Raw genomic sequence first — 20,317 nt, 5'->3', positions numbered from 1 at the left:
AGATTTATGTCAGTGTTCGGAGTGAATTGAGAAAATATTCAGATTTTTATTTCTCACATTTACATCAATTTTTTCTCTCCAGTTTACATCAAGAAAGAAAAAAAATACCATAATATTAATGAAAATTTGAGGGTGACCAGAAAAAATAAACAATTCTCCAATAATTAATCTGAACCCAATGATTCAATTTTTTAAATATTCATTAGTTTCAAATTTGCACCTACGAGAACGAGATTTATGGAATATTATCCTTTTCACAGAATGCAAAGTTGTGATGAATGGTTTAAAAAATCGACAAGTTGAACATTGAGACACTTATGCAGCATATGGGAATCTTTATTCAGGGAACGTTTCGCCACACAGTGGCTTCATCAGTCCAATATAAAGCAGAAAGGTGTAAACTCCTCCTCTCCTTACACCTTTCTGCTTTGTATTGGACTGATGAAGCCACTATGTGGCGAAACGTTTCCTGAATAAAGATTCCCATATGTTGCACAAGTGTCTCAATCTTCAGAATGCAAAAGTCAAGATTTTCAAGATAATCTGAAGCATTCTTGAGTTACTGAATGAAAATTAATATTACTAATTGACAAATTGAGACTTGTACACCCAGAGCAGCGTGAACCTTGTGTACAGGAAACCACACCAGTGGTAAAAGTTTGAAGCCAATCAGATGAGTCATCCTCAAGTTATGACACTGGTTACTACGATTCCAGTATTTCATTTTTTTTCTAATTTCGTCCCCCCCCCCAAAAAAAAAAAATGAACTGGGACCTACGCAGGCTAAAATCAATCTAAACTTGTCTTAAAGTAAGATTTTGTTTAACACCGTTTCTGTCTTGAAAATCAATTTGACTGGCCGATATTTTTCCACTCGAGTATCCCGTTATTCTCCGAAAATTTGTCAGCTCGATTATGTCCTCCTCTCAGGTTTGAAGTCTTTTTAAATATTTTGCTACATTATTAAATTTGGCTGCAGGCAAATGAAATTTATTAAGTACTATTCTATCAGTAGGTAAATACTGAAGAGGTAAACTGAAATTTATTTAACGTGATTTAACATGAATAGAAATTCCACACTATTTTGCACACTTGTATTTCACTCTCCATAGATGATTCAGGAAGCGACTATTTTTTGAAGGTTTAAAGCTCCGGCACCGAGGGCTTTGGAAATTATCTGAACCATTCCAGGATACTGGGAATGGGTTCAGTAACTTTGGTCACAGGGTTCCTGCACATGCCAATTGTTCCAGGAATCTGGTTCTCGTTACCCTACACATACATTCATATTTTGAAGCCGACTGGATAAGGTCTTCAGTTACGAGCAAAATGAAAACAACAGTACGAGGCAAAAACACAAAGAAAAAAACTCAGAAAATCTCATATAGATCCTCCTTTAGGAATATCTAAGGACAGCAGCGATAGAGATACTAGTTGTGGTCATAGTCATGGCAGTGGTTACTGGAACCACTGGTACGTACAGCTTTGAGTGGCAGTGGAGTAACAAGAGTAGTTACCATTGGAACAACACAAATAAGTGGAGGTATACCTCGAGGGACAGGTGTTTCAGGGTCAACGCTCCCGCGGTCCGATCCATGACCATGGATCGGGTGGCTCAGGGCCTGATCAACCAGGCTGTTACTGCTGGCCGCACGCAAACCGGTGTATGAACCACAGCCAGGCTGGTCAGGTACTGACTTTAGGTACCTGTCCAGCTTCCTCTGGTAGACAGCCAGGGGTTGTTGTAATCCCTCTTAGTTGTAGTCACTGCCTTTCGTCCACTTCCATCTCTCCTATAAGTTCCATGTTATTTTTTTCCAATTTGGAATTATAAATCCAAATTGGAATTATAAATCCACTCTCCCCACCTGTTTTCAACAAATGGGGGGAAGCGGATTATGGGGAGAGAACCTTCTGTTTTAGTATCCTTACCTCAGAAAACTTAAGTTCTCTGTCTTTCCTATGTACTACCAGGTGTTATGAACAAAATTCCAATATTACCGTTAACATTCCACCACTACCATTAACCACCACCACTAACGTTAATATTCCACCACTACCATTAACATTCCATCACTACCATTAAACCACCACCACCACTACCATTAAACCACCACTACCATTAAACCAACACCACCACTACCATTTAACCACCACCACTACCATTAATCCACCACCTCCACTACCATTAAAACACCACCGTTACCATTGCTTGTTCCACCTGTAAACACAAACAATATTATGGGTCCTAAAATGCATTATAATTTCCGTGTTCGTCGTTTTAATTCCAAAAGTTAAATGAATTCTGAGAGACTAAATACCCAGAGTTGATGAAGCACGTCATTGGTAGCTCAATGTTAATTCTCTCTGACGCGCAGTCAACTCTGATGCAGGAATCACCATTTGATGTTCTCACCAGCCGGGTTAAATTGATGTCTCCATCTGCATGTTGATACTGACATCTTTATTATCGTGTTAAAAATTTATGTCTTTTATTAGCTTGGTGGTGGCGTTCTTATTAACATGTTAATGATGATGTTATTAGCATGCTAATGATATTTTTATCAGCATGTTAATGTAAATGTTTTTATTAGAACGTTAATATCAATGTTGATGAATTAGACACTTGTTCAACATCTGGGTATCATTATTTTGTAGACGTTTCGCCATCCAGTGGGATTTTTCGGTTCAGTGCAGTGACATAAATAGAAAACTATAGAAGGGGAGGAATTCAGTCCCTGAGTCTTGCAGAATTATATACAGAAGACAGTAATAAAAATAATAATAATATATTTACTGCAAGTACATGTACAAGTACTACATGTACATGTAGGAGATAAGGAAATCAGTCCCCCAGCCACTGTATGGAGAAGCATCAACAGGTGTTGCACCTGAGTCAGAGTCATCAACTTGTCGGCATTGTATACCACTGATGTATTAATATTGATGTGATTATCAGCATGTTAATATTGATGTGATTATCAGCATGTTAATATTGATGCCTTCAGCAGCATATTAATACTGCTTTCCTAATTATATAGAAAACGTAATAAGTAAAATGCAGCAGAGACAAAAAAAAAAAATAACAAGGTTGAACGGAGAACTTTTAAAACAAGAGAAAAATGCCAGTGATGAAATTATTCCAGTCGTCCTCTCACGTAGAAAATATTTTTCTGTGTTGACAGTCCTGGTGAAGGTGACAGAAATATCACAGCTGGAATATCAAGCGATCATTTACTACCAGCATAGTCCATAAAGAATTTAAACTAGTGGGTACACTTCTAAAGTACACTTGGATATACCTGATATTATTTACCTGTATAAGTTGACTCATATACTTTTATAAATTATTTTTTTTAACAAGTCGGCCGTCTCCCACCGAGGCAGGGTGACCCAAAAAGACAGAAAAACCCCAAAAAGAAAATACTTTCATCATTCATTCAACATTTTCTCCTCACACATAATCACTGTTTTTGCAGAGGTGCTCAGAACACAACAGTTTAGAAGCATATACGTATAAAGATAAACAACATATCCCTCCAAACTGCTAATATCCCAAACCCCTCCTTTAGAGTGCAGGCATTGTACTTCCCATTTCCAGGACTCAAGTCCGGCTATATGAAAATAGCCGGTTTCCCTGAATCCCTTCACTAAATATTACCCTGCTCACACTCCAACAGATCGTCAGGTCCCACATACCATTCGTCTCCATTCACTCCTATCGAACACGCTCATGCACGCCTGTTGGAAGTCCAAGCCCCTCGCCCACAAAACCTCCTTTACCCCTTCCTTCCAACCTTTTCGAGGACGACCCCTACCCCGCCTTCCTTTCCCTACAGATTTAAATACTCTCCATGTCATTCTACTTTGATCCATTCTCTCTAAATGACCAAACCACCTCAACAACCCCTCTTCAGCCCTCTGCCTAATACTTTTATTAACTCCACACCTCCTAATTTCCACACTCCAAATTTTCTGCATAATATTTACACCACACATTGCCCTTAGACAGTACATCTCCAATGCCTCCAACCGCCTCCTCGCTGCTGCATTCACAACCCAAGCTTCACACCCATATGAGAGTGTTGGTACTACTATACTTTCATACAGTCCCTTCTTTGCCTCCAAAGATAACGTTTTTTGTCTCCACATATACCTCAATGTACCATTCACCTTTTTTCCCTCATCAATTCTATGATTAACCTCATCCTTCATAAATCCATCCGCCGACACGTCAACTCCCAAGTATCTGAAAACATTCACTTCTTCCATACTCCTCATCCCCAATTTGATATCCAATTTTTCTTTATCTAAATCATTTGATACCCTCATCACCTTACTAATTTCTATGTTCACTTTCAACTTTCTGCCTTTACAAACGCTCCCAAACTCATTCACTAACCTTTGCAATTTTTCTTTAGAATCTTCCATAAGCACAGTATCATCGGCAAAAAGCAACTGTGTCAATTCCCATTTTGTATTTGATTCCCCATAATTTAATCCCACCCCACTCCTGAACACCCTAGCATTTACTTCTTTTACAACCCCATCTATAAATATATTAAACCACCATGGTGACATTACACATCCCTGTCTATGATCTACTTGTACCGGGAAGTAGTCTTCCTCTCTTCTACACACCCTAACCTGTGCCTCACTATCCTCATAAAAACTCTTTACAGCATGTAGTAACTTACCAGCTATTCCATATACTTGCAACATCTGCCACATTGCTCCCCTATCCACTCTATCATATGCCTTTCCTAAATCCATAAATGCAATAAAAAATTTCCCTACTAAATACTGTTCACATTTATGCTTCAATGTAAACACTTGATCTACACATCTCCTTCCCACTCTGAAACTTCCTTGCTCATCCGCAATCGTACATTCTGTCTTACCTCTAATTCTTTCGATTATAACCCTACCGTACACTTTTCCTGGTATACTCAGCAAACTTATTCCTCTATAATTTTTACAATCTCTCTTGTCCCCTTCTCTTTATATAAAAGGACTATACACGATCTCCACCAATCCCTAGGTACCTTCCCCTCTTTCATACATTTATTAAACAAAAATACCAACCACTCCAACACTATATCCCCCCTGCTTTTAACATTTCTGTCATGATCCCGTCAGTTCCAGCTGCTTTACCCTCTTTCATTCTACGTAATGCCTCACGCACCTCCCCCACACTCACATCCTGTTCTTCTTCACTCCTAAAAGATGGTATACCTCCCTGGCCAGTGCATGAAATTACCGCTTCCCTTTCTTCGGCGACATTTAAAAGTTCCTCAAAATATTCTCGCCATCTACCCAAAACCTCCATCTCCCCATCTACTAACTCCCCTACTCTGTTTTTAGCTGACAAATCCATTCGTTCTCCAGTCTTTCTTAACTTTTTTACGTCACTCCAAAAAAATTTCTTATTTTCGTTAAAATTTCTTGACAGTGCCTCTCCCACTCTATCATCTGTTCTCCTTTAGCATTCTCTCACCACTCTGTTTACCTTTCTTTTACTCTCCATATACTCTACTCTTCTTATAACGCTTCTGCTTTGTAAAAACCTCTCATAAGCTAACTTTTTCTCTTTTATCACACCCTTTACTTCATCATTCCACCAATCACTCTTCTTTCCTGCTGCACCCACCCTCCTATAACCACAAACTTCTGCCCCACATTCTAATACTGCATTTTTAAAACTATTCCAACCCTCTTCAACCCCCCCCCCCATCCTCCCCACTACTCATATTTGCACCAGCCCACCTTTCTGCCAATAGTTGCTTATATCTCACCCGATCTTCCTCCTCTCACAGTTTATACACTTTCGCGTACCTCTTGATTGTTATTGCCATTTTCCTCTTTTCCCATCTACCTCTTACTCTAACTGTAGCTACAACTAAATAATGATCCGATATATCAGTTGCCCCTCTATAAATGCGTCCATCCTGGAGCCTACCCATCAACCTTTTATCCACCAATGCATAATCTAACAAACTACTTTCATTACGTGCTATATCATATCTTGTATATTTATTTATCCTCTTCTTCATAAAATATGTATTACTCATTACCAAACCTCTTTCTACACATAGCTCAATTGAAGGCTCCCCATTTTCATTTACCCCTGGCACCCCAAATTTACCTACTACTCCCTCTACAATATTTTTGGCCACTTTAGCATTGAAATCCCCAACCACCATTACTCTCACACTTGATTCAAAACTCTCCACGCATTCACTCAACATTTCCCAAAATCTCACTCTCTCCTCTACACTTCTCTCTTCTCCAGGTGCATATACACTTACTATAACCCACTTTTCACATCCAACCTTTATTTTACTCCACATAATCCTTGAATTTATACATTTATAGTCCCTCTTTTCCTGCCATATCTTATCCTTCAACATCATTGCTACTCCTTTAGCTCTAACTTTATTTGAAACCCTTGACCTAATCCCATTTATTCCTCTCCACTGAAACTCTCCCACCCCCTTCAGCTTTGTTTCACTTAAAACCAGGACATCCAGCTTCTCATTCATTATTATTATTTATTATTATTATTATCATTATTTTACCAATATTTTTATTAATATTAAAGTTCCAAATGTACACACTACCATAACTTAGCGGGGTGAGAGATGAGGAAGTGTAAAATTGATTTAGTGAAAAGGGTGTCGTGGGTACAATAAGTGAACACTGTCACCATTCATGGTGACACAGTGTTTAGAATGTAGGAACACTTAGTGTTCCAACATTCTACCAACATATATAAACAATATTGCCCAAAGAAGTCTGGACGTTTTCAAGAGGAAACAGAATGAGAACCTCTCTCTCTTTTCTCTCTCCCTCTCTCTCTCTTTCCTTTCTCTGTTTCTCACTCGGACTCTGTCTCTGTCTCTGTCTCTCTCTTTCTCTGTCTTTTTTTTTACACAGGGTTTGGCAAGGTTAAGGATCCCTAGCTTTGACAAGCTATTTATAGGTTAAGGATTCCTAACTTTATTGACAAGCTAAGAGCTGTTACCTACAGCAGCTCATTTGAAAACATTTTTATTGTTATAAGACATACAAGTATGGAACAGGATGAAGTTGGAGCCATCTGTGGGCCAGCATTTTCATATGATCAGCTGACTTTATCTCGTTGACATCATTATGCTGTACGAATGTGTTCCATACTCGAATCATCCTGGGTATATATGATCTCAGATGGAGTGATGTTCTGGAGAAGGGTACAGCCAGAGTGAAGCTGCTGCTTTCTGCCCGTCTTGTGGCATAAAAGCTTGTTTCACCTGTCCTCGAAGTGGATTCAAGTGTGGTACTTTGACAATATTGGCCTTGTACATAACAGTAAGGCCACCCACATCCCTCCTGTGTTGAAGTCTCTCTCTCTCTCTCTCTCTCTCTCTCTCTCTTTTCTTTCTGGCAGCTGGTACAGCATCTCACATTAGACGCAAGAATTTTCCTATTAAGTTTAATGGTTCGTTAGAGCAGCAAGATGCTAGCCGTGGTACCTGAGATGGTGACTGAGGTGGTGTTGCCTGAGGTGGTGTTGCCTGAGGTGGTGTTGCCTGAGGTGGTGGCACCTGAGGTGGTGGCACCTGAGGTGGTGTTGTCTGACGTGGTGTCTGAGGTGATGTTGCCTAAAGTGGTGACTGGGTGTTGCCGAGGTGATGACTCAGTTGTTGCCTGAGGTTATGCCTGAGGTGGTACCTGTGGTGGTGACTGTTGTGGTGCCTGAGGTAGTGACTGAGGTGTTTCCTGAGGTAGTGGCTGAGGTGGTGCTTGAGGTCTTGGTTGAGGTAGTGACTGAGGTGGTGCTTGAGGTCTTGGTTGAGGTAGTGACTGAGGTAGTGACTGAGGTGGTAACTGAGGTGGTACCTGTGGTGGTGTTGCCTGACGTGATGACTGAGGTAGTGACTGAGGTAGTGACTGAGGTAGTGACTGAGGTAGTGACTGAGGTAGTATCTGAGTTGGTGACTGAAGTGGTGTTGCCTGAGCTGGTGACGGTGGTGCTTGAGGTCTTCCCTGAGGTGGTGCTTGAGGACTTCGCTGAGGTGGTGACTGAGGTGGTACCTGTGGTGGTGTTGCCTGACGTAGTGACTGAGGTGGTGACTGAGATAGTGACTGAGGTAGTGACTGAGATAGTGACTGAGATAGTGACTGAGGTAGTGACTGAGGTAGTGACTGAGGTAGTGACTGAGGTAGTATCTGAGTTGGTGACTGAAGTGGTGTTGCCTGAGCTGGTGACGGAGGTGGTGCTTGAGGTCTTCGCTGAGGTGGTGCTTGAGGACTTCGCTGAGGTGGTGACTGAGGTGGTACCTGTGGTAGTGTTGCCTGACGTAGTGACTGAGGTGGTGACTGAGATAGTGACTGAGGTAGTGACTGAGGTGGTGACTGAGATAGTGACTGAGGTAGTGACTGAGGTGTTGCCTGAGGTGGTGACTGTGGTGGTGATTGAAGTGGTGCCTGAGGTCGCCACCTCAGTCACCACCTCAGTCAGTCACCACCTGAGGGTAATAAGTCAACTTTTGTGTAGGGTTGTGGTAGTGAATGAATTAGTCACTAACCCAAATTCCCACTCAATCATAATTAGTATTATTCGCATTACAATTATTATTATTATTATTAAGGTATTATATATTAATTATACTAAGATTTTCTGTGCACAGAAAATAAAGACGTGCACTCTGTCACTTGAATTACTGGTTTATTACTGCATGTGATATGTGTGATTTCATGTGATGATAGGCTATCTTATGTGATATACACTGTGGTGTAGATATGTTTTCATGTGACATAACCGGATGCTGGCGGTCTCTTTCAAGGGAAGGCAGCAGCTGTCACTAAGCTCAGGTGTTACTATGACGTCTGCACATCACTGTCAGGTATTTACTAAACCTTCAATACTTCATTGTACGATACTGGTAAGACCCAAGTTCCAGTACTTAATAGTAAGGTGTTGTCGGCTAGAATCCCAGTACCTTATTGTAGGATGTTAGATTTTGCATGACGCCAGTACATCAGTGTAAGGTGTTGGCACCATCCTAGAACTTCAGTGCTCTTAATGTTTGATAGTCATTAGTTACTCAGTAATCGTTGAGTGAAAATGTGTGTAAGCCTTCAGCACCTCTGTATTTGTGGGGTGAAGGTGTTGGCAAGCTCTCAGTACCCCAGTAGCCGTGGGATGGTGATATCAAGCTCTCAGTATCCCAGTAGTCGTGGGGTGAAGGTGTTGGCAAGCTCTCAGTACCCCAGTAGTCGTGGGGTGAAGGTGTTGGCAAGCTCTCAGTATCCCAGTAGTCGTGGGATGGTGTTAGCAAGCTCTCAGTACCCCAGTAGTCGTGGAGTGAAGGTGTTAGCAAGCCCTCACTAACTCAGTATTCACGAAAGGGGTCTTGGTAAGCCCTCAGTACCTCGGTATTCGCATACTGAAGGTGTTGGCAAGCTGTCAGTACCAGGGTACTAGTAGTGTAAGGGACGCAGAAGCTATATATATGACGCCTCAATACAGAAAAGGGGCTCTACTCAATGTTGGCCAGAATACAAAATAACGAGCTTCAGTCATGGTGAAATTTACAGGTTTCTGTTTGTGTGTGTGTGTGTGTGTGTGTTTACTCGCCTATTTGTACTCGCCTATTTGTGGTTGCAGGGATCGAGTCTTAGCTCCTGGCCCCGTCTCTTCACCGGTTGCTACTGGGCCCTCTCTCCCCGCTCCATGAGCTTTATCAAACCTCGTCTTAAAACTATGTATGGTTCCTGCCTCCACTACATCACTTTCTAGGCTATTCCACTGCCTGACAACTCTGACTGAAGAAATACTTCCTAATATCTCTCTGACTCATCTGTGTCTTCAACTTCCAATTGTGGCCTCTTGTTTCTGTGTCCCATCTCTGGAACATCCTGTCTTTGTCCACCTTGTGTGTGTGTGTGTGTGTGTGTGTGTGTGTGTGTGTGTTTGTACTTATGGAGTTGTATTTTGCGGAGGTCAAGGCTCGGCTCCTGGCCCCATCTCCAAGATCACTTTGATTTACATCTCTACTTTCTGACCTCTTAGGGCCTTAGGCTTTATCGTCTCTTGAAGTTATGTATTGAGTTTACGTCCAACTCGCTCTCAAGTCAATTACCCTGAGACAAATACTTTCTTGCATCTCTATGCCTCTTATGTATTTTGAATTCCACTTGTGTCCCCTTGATACTGGTCCTCTTAATTCAAGCAATCAATCCCTATCTTTCCAATCAGTTCTTCATAGGATTTTCCATGTTGGCTATCTTGTCCTCCCTTAGGTTAGGTAAGGTAAGGTTTGTAAGGAAACAAGACGTCCTCCTTTATTATTCTCTCCGCTAAGATTGTCAGGTTCATTTCCGATAAAATCTCCTCATGGTGTTTTTCCTCTTAGTTCAGGTACTAGCCTAGTTGCAATGAATCTTCTAGAGTTTCTGTTGTACCATTGTGGGCTCCATGCTGGTATCGTGCACTCTGTTATTAGCATAACTTATTATATATAAGGTTCTAAACGAGTCTTCATTCAAGTTCCTAAATATTATTTTGAGATGTATTAATCTTGCATATGCTGATGAGAATATACTACTCGTGAATTTTCTGCGGCGTGTTTAGTATTATATTCATTCTCTGATGTATTCAGTCTTCACAGAACAAGAGAAATATTTACAAACATTTATTTCGGACCCGGACCATAGGCGACTCGAACTAACGAAGTACACAGTACTGTCTGGTCTGGCATTGTATGTAAAGTACCGGTTACTTTTTCCCAAAGTTTGTAGGTTCGAGTCTACTCCGGCTTGACATAAATGTTTGTAAAATACTCGATGGGCAGTTTTTCCCTGCTCATACTGTACTGTGTGTCCTGTCTGCACTCACCTTCTCAACTTTGCATGAACTTGCATGTAGTCAGGTTGAACTTGAGAAGCCACTGGTTTGACCACATATGTTGTCTGTGAAAGTCTCCCCGAAAGTTATCTCTATCCTTTCCTGCTCATATTAATCCCAGTAGTTTTGCACCATCCTCAAACAGTGACACAGAGGACTCGATTCCCTGTAGTAGATCATTAGGAAACGTAGCTGTTCTAGTAGTGATCTCTGCAGAACCACCGCTACTCTATAGCGCAGCAAAATTAATATCGCTTTCCTTCATAAATATACGCCACTTCTTGTATGGTAAATGTGGGGCCAGAATTAAAAAGCTGATGGTATTTTTGAATACAGTTTTGTAATGTCATGAAACTTTATTTCCCTCACATAAAAGAGAGAAGTTTATGTGCGGGTTATTTGTGTATCGTTCCAGTCACGGTATTGTGCCTTTTTTGCTATTTATTTCCCTCCTGAGGGAGCAGCTCCGTATAATTTGAAGACCTGATATTGATGATTTATTTATGGGATCAGATGTAACTGTACCAATTAAAGAGAAAATTGTAAGAGTTTGGTAGAAATAATTCTATGCAAACTTAAAGTAAATAAAGCCATGTGTATTTTCAATCCTAAAATATTTCATCGTTATTCTAGGATGTATATTTGTGTAAAATATAATAAAACACTTTAAGAAGAGTGTGATATATAGAGGAACATCCTGAGTTGAGGCTATAATAAATATTAGACAATTTATTTGAAGAATGCCAGCTGTTGAAGAAGCCATTTACAATTTATTTTTCAAGCTTCCACCTTTTCATCAACGTGTTAAAAGTTCTTAGAAGTTGCATCTTAATTTACGTCCATAAATATGGTACATACTTGTAGTAAACACAGTAAAGATTGTAGTGCTGCTAACAGGTTCAAATACAAGGCATAATACCAACAGTCGATAACACTAATCAGAAACTCCTCAATCCCTCACCAGTGTGTGTCCTCTTACCTTCACTTTCTGTAGGTAGCCTCATCGTTATGCCTTCGAAATACTACTAGGCAATTTGCATGGTATTTTAGTTCATCATAGACAAAGTCGCCAACAGCAGGCTTTTCCAGGACCTTCGAATCTTTCAGAAGCATCACTTATGGAAGTGGTGAAAGGATCGTTTGGTTCCAGCCACTTGTTTACTGTGTCAACTTCTGATCTCCATTTCAATCACTATTTAATTTGGGAATTTTGATATATGGATATTTTCACCAGACTGTCTTTTTGAACAATTTTGGTGTCATACCTTTCCATTCTAATTGTTGAAAATATCTTGAAAGTTCAACTAGCATCTCGCTACGACAAACATCATGACAGGTCTGAAGGTCATTAACAAACGAAGCTTAGACTCTGCCCTTGCTCTTGCTAAGAACTGACCACCTCATGATTCAACTCTTCGGAATTTTCATGGCAGATAATGTAACGAGAATAACCAATCCCAGCAACGGGATCTGGGAAAGACATTTAGAATAAGGAAGAGGCAACAATAAATTAATAAGACATGAATAAAATAAGCATGCAATGCGACGACTTGAAATCATTTAGCCAGGAATGTTCACATCGATTCTCCCTGTGAGTTCATTTCCAAAGTCAGAATAAAGATTTATCATTTTTATACTAATCTATCTTCACAAGTAATCATGGATGAACGGCCAGTTACTTTTTGTTACTGTCCGTCTCCCATCGAGGCAGGGTGTGTGGGGAATTAGGCAGTGTTTGTGGGATCATAGCTGAGTCGGGTTAGTGGTCCCTTGTTTCAGCCGTGAAACCCAGTCTGAAACCTGCCGTTCCACTTCAAGGGGCACTTCAATCAATAGGGTACTGACTTTATTCCTCACAGTAGGCAGTGTGATTAGTGACAGGCAGCTGATATGGTAATCTCTGGTCGTGGGGTGCCACCTCTCCACACGGGTACATTTAAATGCATTCACCGTACTCACGTGGTAGGATTTGGGGGGGGGGGGTCGGTTACCTGAGAAATACCTGTGTGAGTCACACAGCTGCCTGGTTCAGCTAATGAGATCCTTGCTTGCGGTGATCGTGGTGTTCCACTGTATTCATCATGCCAAGGTTCGTGTGGGAGAAGTCTCCCGTCTCAATGTAGAATCGTGACTGCTAGGTAAGACACATATGCAACAGTTAGGTATCTTTATTGTGAAACGTTTCGCCTACACAGTAGGCTTCTTCAGTCAAGTACAGAAAAGTTGAAAGAAGCAGAAGATACTTGAAGACGATGTAATCAGTCCATCACCCTTAAAGTGTTGAGGTGGTCAGTCCCTCAGTCTGGAGAAGAGCATTGTTCCATAGTATGAAACAATATGGAGAAGAAGTGACAGGATGGAGCTTTTTATAGCGCCAAGAGGTGAGACGTAGGCCACTAGGAGAGGTAAGAACTCAGATGTTGAGAGGTCAGGTCCCTCTCAAATCCAGCCCCTCTCACTAGTGGAAGTTGTCGAAGTTGATTGCAGGTCTGTACCAAGATACCCTTGTGTTGCAGTGTCTGACAGATTGAACATTAAAATGGTATAAAATACCGACAGGTTGCTAGGTAAGACACATATGCAACAGTTAGGTATCTTTATTGTGAAACGTTTCGCCTACACAGTAGGCTTCTTCAGTCAAGTACAGAAAAGTTGATAGAAGCAGAAGATACTTGAAGACGATGTAATCAGTCCATCACCCTTAAAGTGTTGAGAGGGACCTGACCTCTCAACATCTGAGTTCTTACCTCTCCTAGTGGCCTACGTCTCACCTCTTGGCACTATAAAAAGCTCCATCCTGTCACTTCTTCTCCATATTGTTTCATACTATGGAACAATGCTCTTCTCCAGACTGAGGGACTGACCACCTCAACACTTTAAGGGTGATGGACTGATTACATCGTCTTCAAGTATCTTCTGCTTCTATCAACTTTTCTGTACTTGACTGAAGAAGCCTACTGTGTAGGCGAAACGTTTCACAATAAAGATACCTAACTGTTGCATATGTGTCTTACCTAGCAACCTGTCGGTATTTTATACCATTTTAATGCAGAATCGTGACTAACCGCTCGGCTCAGCCTACACCAGTCGGCACTCCAAACTGCCATGCTGAAGGTGCCTACGGCCTATTGTTTATGGGAAATGTAACCGCCGCCTAAAGCTAAGCGGCAATCTCTAACTTTAATATGTGTAATGCAGTAATTGTAGTGTATAATTAGCTTAGGAGTACGAGGTTACTTCTTATAATTAAATATACTGTACAGAACTGACACCTGTTTCTAGGCGTCCTCTTTCTCTCTCCCCTCTTATGTCCTCCATGCCCCCAAACAGGAAGGGGGGGGTGGGGTGCGTGTAACGGATTCTGGAAAATACCGATATTTTCCACAGGGTGACACAGAAAAGGGAAACTCATTCACTATCACTGTTTTTAAATTAAATAAGAAAATAATTAAAATCCATAAGATTTACTGAATTAATACATATTTACCAAAAATATCTTCATTTTATTGGAAAAATTTAGATGTCCATTAACGCTTCAAAACGTCAGCAACGTAAACAAACTGCAAAATATCATTTCATATTAAAAATGATTTGATTCAATTTTTCTCTCGAAAACAGTTTCTCACACAACCCTAGTGGATGCTCAAGCCCCAAAATTTCCTTTCTCCCTTCCCTCCAACCTTTTGGGGAACAACCTCTATCCTACCTTCCACTCCAGATTTATAAACTTTCTTGGTCATCCTGTTCTACTCCATTAATTATTGAGCCCCAAAAATGGGATTAATGACCTCCCTTTACTATAAATTAATTATTCTGTTTAACCCCAGGAGTTCTGATCATGGAAATCTAACAAGAAACAAAGATGTGACCTCTTCTTCATCCTGAGGAAGTGAGGTAAACAATGGAGTTCCCAGTGAAGAACTACTAGTGCCACCATTCAAGATAAATTTTTTGGAGGTCAGAAGGAACATCGGAAACCTCTTGGTTTCCGATGTGTGGTAAATCACAGTGAAGAGTGTACACAAGGCAAGGGCTTGCCTACCAGGCATCGCAGCAGTGATCAATAAATTGATCAGCAGTGAGAAATCCTTAGTTTTGTCGGGCAGAAGACAGGACCTGAGGAAGAGAACGTTCAGTAATGTGAATAACAGTGCCAGCAGTATGGTGGTTTTATTTTATTTCCTTTCTGGCAGGGGTGCTATGGCACTGGAGCTGGTCAAAAGCGAAGGTTACTCAAAGCAGAGGAGAAAATTTTTGCCTGAGAGAAGTGGGAGGGAAAGAGAGCCGGCACAAATGAGGCGATATTTTTTTCTTGGCTCAGATGGATTTCAAAGGTTATGAGCTGTTATCCTACCTTAGCTCATTTCAAATCCCAGTCTCATCTAAGGTATACTACCACCGCCTGGGTGGGCACCACCCACAACTGTTGACTAACACCCAGGTAATTCGGGAACTCCGCGATCCGAGAAATGTATCTCTGTATTCTGTAACCCCAGCCTCACGTGTATCAATGAACGCTAAGAAATTAATGCAGAGTGCGGCATAATGTCTACTGCAGTTGAGCTGAAGCAAATCAGATTTGGTATTCACAAGTTATCGTAAGTTATCACAAGTTATCCCAATATTTAAAAAATGGCAAATTAGAACATACGCAACCCTAAACTAATTCAAACTTTCCTCTAAGAAACACCAGCTTTGAAGACAAACCGAAAAGATATTCTCTTGTTATCTCAGAGGATCAGTATTTTAATATACACCTGTATTAATTATAAGTTTGAAAGCGCTCAGAATTTGCACCATCAAGTTATCAGTGTTGAAGGCAGCAGGTAGCTGAAGGAGACACTCGGAAATTATCGCATGGAAACCAGTATTTATAATTTTCAGTTTATTCCGTGATTTTTTTATGTAAGTACACATGTAGGAAAATAATTAGTTTTTTAAATGTACATTATATAGGATAACCCAATAAAAAGGTCAGAAAAGAGAGTTATTTTTCACAGAAATCAGTTTGATTAATAAAATTGTCATATACAGACTTGCACAACTTAAAAGCAAAGCAAAAATTCCTTTAAGGAAAACACGTGAACGTTCAATACCGACCAGAAGTTACTGCACATAATCCAGCAACATGTGCACCACATAGCCTAAAGCCAAGAAATTTTTCGACCATGAGATGAATCAGACATTAAAAATTAATGCTGCTCACAATTGATTTATTCAGAGGAATGACAAAACCAGTAGGGGTCATATAGCACCTCTCAAGAAAGAAAAAAAAATCCTTATATTTCTTAAATAGGAAAGTTTATCTTTGTTAAATTTAAAAACACGACTTTTTATTTGGTTTTAGCTTTATTGTTCTCATTTATATTGGATTTAAAATTTTCTACAATCCTGCCCCAAAAAAGTATTTGATTTGTATTTTTGGAATATTTTGAAAACTGGCAGATTGGCATCCAAACAGCTCAAAATCAACACTAAATACGGCCAAAGAATATATACCAATGTTCAGGTTTGAAGACGATCAGAAGAGGCGTTCTGCTATTTCATGGGAAGCCTTTTATTTAATAAAATTGCCAAATTGAAATTTACACAGGTAAGGTGAACGTCAAACTTTCTCTTAATGAAGTTCAGCGACCGTGAAAACTTTAAGCCGATCAGACTAGGTTTTCTCCAGTTAGTGATCTCATTCCAAGGATTCAAAATTTTCCAGTAAATTCAGTAAAATTTCAATATGCACCTACACTGACTAATCTTATGGAGGTATCATCCTTTTAAAGAATGCATCATTGTTAGTAATTTGAAGCCGATCAGAAGAAGCGTTCCTTAGTTATTAAATATAAATGAAAGTTACTATTCAATAAAATTTGCGAATTGGGACTTGTGTTGCCCAATAAAAAAATAACTTGGCATTCAGGTAACCACACTAGTGGTGACAATTTGAAACCAATCAGAAGAGTTACTTTGCAATTACGATACGGATTTTAATAATTCCAAGTTTTTTTTTTTTTTTTAAATATTTTGGTATGTTGACAAACTTTCCCGCACATTAAGCTATTGGATACTAAAGCCATTCAGAAGAGGTAAACTAAAATTTAACTATTTTACTCGTAAAATGAATAGAGTTACATCTATACGCTTTGAATGAAGCTTCGCCACCGAGGGTTTTGGAATATTTCTGCACCGTACTAGGATGCTGGCAATGGGTTTCAAAACTCCGGTCATAGGACAAGTGCATTTATCATTTGTTCCAAGTATCTTACCCAAGATGCCGTACACATGCAAGTGACAGTGGGAATAGACACTGGCAGAAGCGAATCTCATATTTTATAAGACGTTCTACCCCAAATCTGGCTTGATCAAGTACACAGGAATGAGCAAATGAACCGCTTTATGTAAAGGCGAATTAGCACCAAGAAGTCAGGCTTGGAAAAAGAGAAGAATCAGACCTGATCTATTTAATAACGTAATATGTGACCTCTCTCAATTTTAATAACAGTGTGGGAACCCTGTAATTCATGGAGCCTGACATCATAGTGCTCATTTGCAGTATAAGGCGACTTGTTTACTCATTCCCGTGTCATTGATCAAACCCAGATTTGGGTGGAAAGTTATATTAAAAGGATTCTCTGCTACCAGTGCTTTAATTCCCGAAAATTTGAAGCTGATCGGATGAGACCTTCTCGGGTTACGAGGGAAACTAAAACGAAAATTTGGAGGAAGAGAAACAGGAAGAACAAGAACCACTTGAAGGTTCACCTTCAAATTTTCCAGTTTTTTTCCATAAAAAAGGCAAAAAAAAATTATGTAAGTACGTATGTGGAAAAGTGATCTTACTTGATTACTGTTGTTAAATATACATTATGGGGGCTTGGGAAAACCTAATAAGATTTCACATTATTGCGTCTGTTGTTGGGTTTAATTTAAATAAGACAAACTGGAAAATCGAATACCAAGTTCAGCGAGACTGATCTTGATAAATTTGATGTATTTAAAAACTATGCAGTTATATTGAGCTGGCATAATGTCCACTGGACGTTAGGGCAGTGAACATTAGGTCGGTAAAGGACAAAGAACGGCAGCTACTATGTGTCCAGACAAGCGTTGGAACTATGAGTTTTGAAAGCCACCGAAGTATTTAAAGCCTATGCACTAGCTCCTGCAAAATAGCAACAGAACTTTCACGACTTTCAAAGTATATGCGGCGAACCTTAACACGACTTTGTACAAAACTAACAAGATACCACCTTTGCACGCGGGTGTCGTACTGCGGATATGAAATGAGATTTCGTTAACCTGATGAAAGTGTTCATACTCGAGGAATAAATTTCGAACGCGGTTGATTGTATCCAGATATAAGTGGAAAATAATATACATACATAAGTTGTAGACATGACGGCAATAGCGGATACGTTCTTAATGCATCGTTCTGTCTCAATCCATTCACATAAGACGTAGATTAATTATTTAATAATCTTCCTGAAATAGAGTAAGCCCAGAATGGCTTACTCTGTTTGAGAATAACTACAGAAGGAAGTTAGACTTGGATGTACACACACGATCAGCTAAAATAACCAGATGTGTTTTGGTCTCTCCTCGATCATGGAAGTGCATCCCCAGATCCATAAGCCCAGCTTCTTCTATCTCGATGACCCGAGAAAGGTATCTCCGTATGCCATATTATGGCAAAGTACGCAAAAGGAATAGTACAAAGTGCGGCATAAGTTTCTAATGCACTTAAATTTCGATGCTGAAGATGTGAGGCCAGTCAACGAGGCATTCAACGGTTATCACATGGAAACCAATTTCCCAATTTCTTAAGTAAAATCTGCGAATCAGCGCCCGTTGAACATAAAACCAGTTCGAACTTTCACTAAAATTCACCCGCTTTGAAAGTTCGAAGTCAATCAATGAGTCCAGATTTTTACTTCCTGATGACTCAAAGGCTGAAGAAATACTTCCTATCATCCCTATGACTCATGTGTATATGTGTGTGTGTGTGTGCGCAGAATTTTTCAGTTTAAGGTCACAGAAGTTCTTGGACAGGTACTCTTGAGGCAGAGAGAGAGAGTAAAGGTTGGAGTGTCCTCAGGCATCACACTGAGGACAGGATCAGATATCACGGTCCGCCAGGAGGAAACAATGTCTCTTGACATTTTCCGGGAATCGACATCTTATTCTTATGAAGAATGTGTGTGTGTGTGTGTGTGTGTGTGTGTGTGTGTGTGTGTGTGTGTGTGTGTGTGTGTGTAGTCACCTGTTTGTGGTTGCAAGAGCCGAGTCGTAGCTCCTGGCCCCGCCTCTTTGCTGTTCGTTACTAGGTCCAAACACACCCTGCTCCGAAAGCTTTATTGTACGTCTTCTTCTGTGTGTACTCACCTAATTGTACTCTCCTAATTGTGGATCTAGAGGTCGAATCATACCTCCTGGCCCCGCCTCTTCACTGGTGGTTATTAGGTAAACTCTCTCGTTGTTCCATAGCTTTATCATACCTTTTCTTAAGGCTTGTATGGATCATGCCTCCACTTCCTGACAACGCTGACTGAAGAAATACTTCCTAACATCCCTGTGACTTACTTGAGTCTTCAACTTAAAACTGTGACCCAATATTTCTGTGTCCCATCTCTGAAACATCCTGTACCTATCCACCTTGTCCATTCCTCTCAGTGTTTTAGATGTCGTTATCACGTCCCCCCTGTCCCTCATGTCCTCCTGTGTCGTCAGGTCGATTCCCCTTAACCTCTCCTCGTAGAGCATACTCCTTAGCTCCGGGACTAATCTTGTTGGACACCTTTGCACTTTCTCTAATTTCTTGACGGGCCCATACTCCAGTATGGGCCCGACGTACTCAGTGTACAGAGTCTTGAAGTCAAAGCTGTCAGCCCCATTTGTTTTTCCAGATATCCCATGCATAAAATTTGCACAATTCTGCTCTCTGTTGCCTAGAATTTGAGAGGGTTGGGTTCCTAACTGGTGTGGCGTCTAGAGCTGCACCAACACTATCTTCAGCAACCGTATCATAATAAGCACTACCAACCGTTATTTCTAGATACAGCATCTAAACAGTAACATTACCAGATGGAACACTATTTTTGTATTTCTAGATCTATACCAAGAGTACCACCACCATCTGACTCACACATATTTCCATTCACCCTATCAGTTCCTTTCAGTATTTTATACGTTATCATTTCGCCCCTAGTCCTATAGTGTCATCAAGGTGAGTTCCATTAACTTCTCATGGAACAGACCCCCCTAGCTCCGGGACTAGCCTCGTTGCAAACTTGTGTGTGTGTGTGTGTGTGTGTGTGTGTGTGTGTGTGTGTGTGTGTGTGTGTGTGTGTGTGTGTGTGTGTGTGTGTGTGTGTGTGTGTACTCGCCTAATTGTATTCACCTAATTGTAGTTGCAGGAGTCGATTCATAGCTCTTGGC

This window comes from Cherax quadricarinatus, chromosome 73, assembly GCF_038502225.1.
Source record: "Cherax quadricarinatus isolate ZL_2023a chromosome 73, ASM3850222v1, whole genome shotgun sequence".
Taxonomy (NCBI): Eukaryota; Metazoa; Arthropoda; class Malacostraca; order Decapoda; family Parastacidae; genus Cherax; species Cherax quadricarinatus.
The sequence above is the reverse complement of the archived record's forward strand: the minus strand, read 5'-3'. Positions refer to the sequence as shown.